The following is a 9,110-nucleotide window of genomic DNA, read 5'->3' on the forward strand; positions in this document are numbered from 1 at the left end:
AAAAAAAGATGTCATATACACCAAAAGAATGATCAAAACAGAGTAAGTAGATTTCTCAGAGGAGGATGGAATTCTTTGAGAAGAAATTCAGAAGAATGATGATGATGATTTTTTTCACAGGATGGAAGAAAAATATGAAGAAGAAATCCACAAGCAAATGCTACAAGGATTAAAAAAAATAATAAGACATAGTAGATAGAATCAATGGAGTATTAGAAAATGCCAGAAAAGGATGCTGCAATTTAGAATGATAGGATCAACATTTCAGAAGCTGTCAACAGAAGAGAATTGAAGAGATGGAACATTGAATCCACAAAACAGAAAGCATTATGTGGGATACCATCAAGAGGAATAGCATATGTGTATATGCTGGATGAGACTATTCCTTGGAAAGGGACAAATACTTGGAAAGATGGAGAAGAAGACCTCCAATGAGATGGATTAACATGGTTACTTCAGCAGTGGGATCTAATATGTCAGAGATGATGAGGATGGTACAGAGAAGGGCAGGGTTCAGATCAGCTCTTAATAGGATTACCTGTGAATTGTACTCAACTATATAGTACCTAACAACAATTAAAACTTTAGAACAGGAGAAAACATAAGGAAGGCACTGAAAACCTATGGAAGAGATACTAGAAGAAAACTTACCAGATAGGAAAATTGAGAGTATATATCCAAGAACTATAAGTAAACCCCAAATAGGATAAACCCCAAAATAAAAACACCAAGGCATACCAAACACAAATTATTCAAGATCAAAGACAGTCAGAATCCTGAAAGTTAGTTCTAGAAAAACAGTGATTAACAAAGGAGAGCCAATGGAATTAAGCCCTGATTTCTGAGCAGAGACTATGTGAACAGGAAGACAATGGATGGCATCTACAAAACTTTGGAAAAAAAAAAAAACCAACCAAAAAAACCCAACAGTGGCCAACCAAGAATCTTATACTCAGCAAATCTCTCCATCAAATATAACAGAGAAATCAGGATATTCTCAGAAAAAGCTGAAACTAAGAGAGTTTGTGACAAGACCAACTTTTCAAGAAATACTAAAGGAAGCCCTTCACATCGACAGCACAAAATCAGCAAGGAAAAAAATTTAAAAAAGAATCCAATCAAATGGCAGCCATAAAAGCTTACCTATCCAAAAAAAAAAAAAAAAAAAGCTTACCTATCTAATTGTTACACTAATTGTGAATGGATTAAATGCACCATATATTGGATCAGAACAAAACTCAACAGTATGTTGTTTATAAGAGACATAAAACTTTTGGTAATACTATCTCAGACAAGAATATTTTAACAAAAGTTTACAGAATACTCTTGGGCTTCCACTAGAAAATGACTGATAACCCAATTACAAAATGGGCAAAAGACATGGAAAGAATTTCCACAGAGGAAGAGATTTGAATGGCAAAGACACATGAAGAAATGCTCCAAATCACTGACAATAAGAGGGATACAAATCAAAACCACAATGAGATACCGTTTCACTGTAGTAACAGTGGCATAGTTTAACAGGGCAGCAAGTAATAAATGTTGGAGAGGATGTGGTGAGAAAGGAACTCTTATACATTGTTGGTGGGATTGTAAAATGGGACAACCATTTTGGACGGCAGTTTGACTCTTCCTCAAAAAACTGAACATAGAAATTCCATATGATCCAGCGATTCCACTATTTGGAATATACCCTGAGAAAATGAGACCCGAGACACAAACAGAGATTTGTACACCACTGTTCATAGCAGCATTATTCACCATCACAAGGACATGGAAACAGCCCAAATGTCCAACCACAAACGAATGGATTGAGAAATTATAGTACATTCACACAATGGAATGCTATGCAGCATGCAAGAGCAATGATTTTGTAAATTGTTATGCAACTTGGGAGGGACTGGAGAGCATTATGCTGAGTGAACTAACTCAGTCTCACAAGGATAAATATTGTATAAAACCATTATTGTAGAATGAGTATAAGGATCTAAGAGGCATAAGAGAAATTGGAAGCAGAGGGATGTGGATGTGCAGGGGGAGGAGGGATTAATCTTGGGGTTGTACGATTGATGGGTGGGGGTGTAAGGGAAACGGAAATAATTTGTTCTTGGAAACAATGTATTCAAATTTTGTAAATAAACTAGGAGAAAATGTAAAAAGGGGAAAATAAAGCACTAGAAATAATGAGGAATTTTTTTAAAAAAGAGAGACATACATGAGATCTGAGGATGAAGATAGATGAAAAATCAGAGGGTGGGAAAAAATATACCAAGCAAATAGCAATTTAAAAAAGCGGAAATGGCTATATTAATTTCTGGTAAAAGAGACTTCAGGATAAAAACCATCGAAGAGACAAGGAATGACACTAATGGTTAAATTAGTACTTAATTAGTTGAGCAAAATGACATTACCTTAATTATATCTACACACCAAATGATAGAATTGCAAATGACAAAACAAACATTAACAGACTTAAAGTAAGAAATAAACAATACTAAAAGTAGTAGTCATTGTTATATGGTGTTGAGTTAGAACTGAATCATAGCTGACCCTCTAGTCCATTTTCAGAGGCTATAAATCAAATGAGAGGAGACTGCCCATTTTTATCACACAGAACAGCTCATGGATTCAAACTGTGTGCTTTTGTATTGCAGCACATGTTTTTATTGTTAGGTCCCCAGAACTCCTTCAATACATTATTGTCAATGAAAAACAGGGCAACCAGAAAGAAACTCAACAAAGATGCAGAAGAACTAAACTATACAATTAAGCAGGTAAACCTCATAGGAAATCATACAGGAAACTGCGCTCAACAAAAGCTCAGTATACATTTTTCTCCTGTGTGCATGGAAGATTTTCCAGAATAGACCATATGTTAAGTTACAAAAGCAAGCCTTGATAAATGAAAAAAACAAACACAGCAAAATACCCAACAAAAGCATTGAACTACTTACTACTAAGCATCTTAAAGCGCAATCCTATATAGTTAGAAATCAACAAGAGTATAAAGGAGAAACAGCCATGTATTTGGAAGCTAAATAGTACCCTGCTATTGAGTAATAGAAGTCATTAAAAAATTTTTTTTGAAGCAAATGAGAATGAAAGCACAATATGCTAAAACTTCTGAGGTATAGAAAAAGCAGTAGTCAAGAGGTCAGTTCCCAGCAAGAAGCACACTGCAAAAAGGAAGAAAACTAAAATTAACTACTTAACCTAGCATCTCCAACAAATAGAAAAAGAGCAGAAAAAAACACCCCAGAAAACCAAAACCCCAGAAGACAATAAACCCCACAGCAAAGGCAGAAATAAATGGAATAGAAAATAGGAAAACAGTCAAAGCTATCAACAAGCCCGGGAGTTGATTCTTTGAAAGGGTGAATAAAATTGACAAACCACTGGCAAACCTAACAAAGGAAAAGAAAGAGAAGAAAAATTGCATGGGAGAAGATTGCCCATCTTTCCTTCAGAGCACCTGGTGGATTTGAACCTCATGCCTTCATTTTGGCAGCTCAGCTCTCTACGAGTAGGTGATAGGAAGACTCAGTATTGTGAAAAAGACAATTCTACCAAAAGCAGTCTCTAGGTTCAGTGCAATCCCAAGACACATACTGATATTCAAGGAGATGGAAAAGACATTTTCCAATTTTATTTGGAAAGGAAAGAGACCCTGAATAAATCAAGTAATGCTGAAAAAGAGAGAGTAGCAGACTTCATGTTCCCTGATCTTAAAACCAACTACACAGCCATAGCAATTAAACCAGCATGATATATGTATGACAATTAATAGTCTTACAAAGGGAATTGAGGGGGAAGAAGGAGGGAGGAAAGTGCATGAATACATGATAGAAGAAAATTTGTGGTTTATTTAAAAAAAAACACAAAAAACCCCAGCATGATAGTGGTACAGCAATAGCTACTTAGGCCAATGCAATAGAATTGTTATTGTGTACCATCAAGTAGGAACTAACCTATAACTAACCCTCTAATGAGTTTTCATAGGCAGTTAATCGCACAGGAGGAAATTGCCTATCTTTCTCTCATGGAACAGCTGATGGATTTGAATCCATGCCTTTGGGATTGCAGTACAACTTCTTACCAGTAGGCCACTAGCCCAGAAATCAACCCATTTACATAAGGTCAGCTGATCTTTGACAAGGAGTTGAAATCTATCAACTGGGGAAATGATGACCTCTTTAACAAATGGTTCTAGCAAAATTGACATCTGTTTGTAGAAAACTGAAACAAGATCCACATCTCATGCCATACACAAAATCTAACTCAGAGTGGATCACGTGCCTCGGGGTAAAACTAAAAATAATAAAGATCATCATCAGAAAAAAAAATAGGAACAAATTTAGAAGTTAGAAAGAGGAACATGGTGTCAGAGGAAGACTCCATAACAATCTGCATTATGCAGATGACACAAATTTGCTTGCTATGCTTCAGAGAGCTGGACAAGGATTGAGGATGACAGAAGAATTGATGCCTTTGAGCTGTGGTGCTGGAGAAGAGTCTTGAACATACCATGGCTCACCAAGAAAATAAATAGGCCTGTCTTGGAGAGGGTGAAACCCAGTTTCTCCTTGGAGGCTAAGATTTTGAAGCTCTGTATCACATACTTTGGGCATGTGGCCAGGAGGAACCAATACTTGGAGAAGGGCATTGTGCCCAGAAGGGTGGAGGGACAGCACAGGAGAGGAAGACCTTGGATGAGATAGATTGATAGAGTAACTGAGGCAATGGGGGTTGGTGTGTTGGAATCAGCGTGGCTCAGGCTCAGGACACAGCAGACTTCACAGATGCTGTACATAAGAGTCACTATGAATCGTAGGCAACTTGACAGCACATAGCAACAACAACAGCAACAACAAAGTGAGGAGGACTTAAAAAGCTTGCTGCAGAAGATGAGAGATTACAGCCTTCAATATAGACTACATTTCAAAATGAAAAAAAAATCTTTACCACTGGGTGAATATGCAGCATCATGATAGATGGAGAACGAGGTGGTTTATTTTGTCTTGCTTGGATCTATTATCAACACCCTTGGTATCAGCAGTCAAGAAATAAAAAGTGTTGCATTGAGAAAATCTGCTGTCAAGGACCTCTTCAAGATGCTAAGGAGCAACAATTTCCGTTTACAGACTAGTACAGATGATGCAAACCATGGTCTTTTCAATACTTCCTGTGCATCTGAGAGTTGGGCAATGAATGGATTTCAATAGAGGGTTGGACAATGAATGAAGGTGATGGAAGAATAATAAATACCTTTGAGTTGTGGTGTTAGAGAATAGTACTTAGTAACACATGGATTGCCAAAAGAACAAATAACACATATGCCCTGAAGAAGATGCAACCAGAGTGCACCTTACAAGCAAAAATGGTGAAATTTCACCTCATATAAGGGACTAGTCCTTGGAGAAAAGGTATCATGCTTGGAAAGATGGAGAATTTTCAAAAAAGGGGAAGACCCTCAACAAGACAGATTGACATAGTGAGTATAACAGTGAGCTTGAGTATATCAGATGATGAGGGTGGCACAGGATAGGGCAGGATTTAGATTTGTTTTTAATACATTTCACTATAAGTTGTAGACAATTCAGCATCTAACAACAACATTCTATCCACCATGTGCAGAGGATAAAATAGATGAGTGGGATCTTCAAAAAAGATCTTTGTGTGCATCAAAAAGCTTCTCCAAGATAAAAAAGAAAGATCATAGATTGGGGGAAAAATATTTGAAAGATGAATTGCATTGGGAAAGTCTGCTGTCAGGGACCTAACCAGAATACTAAAGAGCAATGATGTCAGTCTGGAGACTAAGGCATGCCTGATCCAGGCCGTAGTCTTCACAATTACGTGTTATGCATCAGAAAGTTGGACAATGACTAGGGATGATAGGAGAATTGATGCCTTTGAGCTGTGGTTCTGGAGAAGAGTATTGAATAACATGTATGATTGTTGTTTTTGTTATGTGCTGTCAAGTAGCCTGTGACTCACAGCAACCCTATGTACAACAGTCCTAAACCTTGTGCTATCCCTTAGCAATCTTACTGACTTTGACACGCCTATCCCCATTATCCCAATCACTGAATCAATCCATCTCATTGAGGGTCTTCCTCTTCTGCACTGTCCCTCTACCCTCCCAAGCATGATGTCTGTCACCAAGGACTGATCTGTCCTTGCAACATGTCCAGAGTATGTTAGACGGAGCTTCAGAATCCTTGCCGCCAAGGAGCAGCCTGGCTTCACCCTCTCCAGGACAAACTTGTTTGTTCTCCTAGCAGTCCCTTGTATATTCAGTACTCTTCTCCAGCACCACAGCTCAAAGGCATCAGTTCTCCTTCTATCATCCCTAGTCAGTGTCCAGCTCTCTGCATAGCAAAGACCATGTCCTGGGTCAGGCACACCTTAGTCTCCAGACTGACATCATTGCTCTTCAGTACTATTGAGAGGTCTCTGACAGCTGTCTTTCCCCAATACAATTCGCCTTTTAATTTTCTGGCTGCTGGTACCAAGAGTGTTGATTGTAGAGCCAACCAAACAGAAATTATCAACAATCTCAGTTGCTTCATCATCTATCATGAATCTGTCAGTTGGCCCAGTGGTGAGCATCTTTGTTTTCTTGATATTGAGCTTCAGTCCACATTGAAGGCTGTAGTCCTTGACATTCTGTAGCAAGCACTTTAGGTCCTGCTCAGTTTCAGCAAGCAGGGTTGTATCATATGCATAATAACGCAGATTGTTGAGGAGTCTACCTTCAATCCTGATTCCACACTTCTCCTCATTGAGCACAGCCTCCCAGATAATCTGTTCTGCATATAGATTGAAAAGTTACCGAGACAGAACACATCCTTGACACACAAGGGTTTCATATCTAAAATATGTAGAATACTTCAGCACCTCAACAAGAAAATGACAAAAAGAAAATAAGCACACTTATATAATGGGCAGAAGAAGTAAAAGACTCTTCACCAAAGAAGATAAACAGATGGCTGCCAAAATGTGAAGAAATGTTCAAGGTCACTAGTTTTTTTTGTTGTTATGTGCCATCAAGTTGACTATGACCTTTAATGACCCTCAGAACAATGGCTTTAAACCTTGCCCTATCCTGAGCCAACTTCCCCATCTCTGACACAGTTGACCCCATTTCCATAGTCACTGTGTCAAACCATCTCATCCAGGGTCTTCCTCTTCTGTGCTGACCCTTTACCCTTCCCTGATGTCCTTCTCCAGGGACTGTTCCCTTCTGGTGATGTGCCCAAAGTAAGTGAGATGGAGCTTAAAAACCCTTGTCTCCAAGGAGCAAATTTTTCACCTCCTCCAAGACAGACCTGCTTGTTCTCTTAGCAATCCATAGCATGTTCAATACTCTTTTCTAGCACCACAATGCAGAGTCATTGGTTCATCTTCTATCATCTTTATTCATTTTCCAGTTCTCAGATGCATAGCAAGCAACTGAGGAGACCATAGCCTGGGTCAGATGCACCTCTGTCTCTAGACTGAATCATTGCTTTTAGAGAGATTTAAATCAACCATGAGATAACATCTTACCATAGCAACAATAGCAAAGTTCAACTGGACAGCAAACAACAAATGTAGATGAAGATACAGAGAGATTGGAACCTCACACACTGATTATGAGAATATAAAATGGCATGACCCCTATGGAGGACAGTCTGGTATGTGCTAAAATAGTTGGAAATAGAGATGCCATTTGATCTAAATATCCCACTACTGGAAATATACCTGATTATGAGAATATAAAATGGCATGACCCCTATGGAGGACAGTCTGGTATGTCCTAAAATAGTTGGAAATAGAGATGCCATTTGATCTAAATATCCCACTACTGCAAATATACCCTAAAGAAACAAGAGCCTTTACACAAACAAATTGTATGCACACCCATGTTTATTGTTGCATTGTTCACAAGAGTGAAGAGGTGAAAGCAGTCCAAATATCCATCAATGAATATTGAGAAACTGGTACATTAATGCAATGGACTATTATGCAGAATTGAAAAACAATAAAGAACTTATGAAACACTGCATAGCATGGATGAGTCTAAAGAATATTATGCTGCATTAAGTAACTTAGTCACAGAAGGACTGTAGAAGACTGTATAAGGCCATTTTTATAAAGAAAGAATATTGAGGAGTTGGTGGGGGAGAGCAGTAAAAGAATGGATAGATAATACTGTATTAGAATAGGTGAAGGGATGGCTAGTATGCCATTAATAGATGATCATACATTATCTTAATATTCTAATGCACACCCATGTTTATTACAGCTTTGTTCACAATAGCAAGGAGTTGGAAACAACCCAAGTGCCCATCAACAAACTAATGGATAAAGAAGCTATGGTATATTCACACAATGCTGCATTGAAAAACAAGGAACTCATGCAATATTATTAAAAATGGGTGACCGTGGAGGACATTATGCTGAGTGAAGTATCCCAGTCACTAAAGGACAAATACTGCATTGTGCCACTGTTGTGAAACAGGACTGACCTTGGGGTTGGGGAGAGACTGAGAAAGGTGGGTTCAATAATATATACTGCACTGAAACAGATGAGGGAGAAAACTGTTTAAAAGGGACATGTGGGCGATCTCTGGTGGCCTAGTGGCAAGGAGGTATACTGCAGTCCCAGAGGTAGACGGTTCAAATCCACCAGATGCTCTGTTGGAGAAGGAGGAACAATCTCCTCCTGTACCAGTCAGATCTGATTTGACAGTACACACACAAAAAAGATAATACAATAAAATTAAAAATGAAAAAAAATTTTTTTTAAGAAAAAGGGATATGTGAGTAGGTATTTTTGTCATGACAGGAGTCTAGAGCGAAGGCTACATGGTGGAGTGGACCTGAGGGAGGGTTTGTAAAATAATAAAAGAATTTTTCTTTACTTTTCCAAGAGGGTAATATTCTGGGGGTGAGGGTTGGGAGGGGAGAAATAGGCAACAATGAATGAATGGAAATCCAAAGTCTCTGTAAATTTTTACTGAAATTAATAATAAATTTAAATTAAATATTCTAGCAGTAATTCCAGTAGAATATTCCCAAAAAGAATCTGGAAACTATTAAACAATACCATTAATAGCACATGC

This window comes from Elephantulus edwardii, unplaced genomic scaffold (genome assembly GCF_000299155.1).
Source record: "Elephantulus edwardii isolate Elephantulus edwardi_28Jun2011 unplaced genomic scaffold, EleEdw1.0 scaffold00297, whole genome shotgun sequence".
In the NCBI taxonomy this organism is placed as follows: domain Eukaryota; kingdom Metazoa; phylum Chordata; class Mammalia; order Macroscelidea; family Macroscelididae; genus Elephantulus; species Elephantulus edwardii.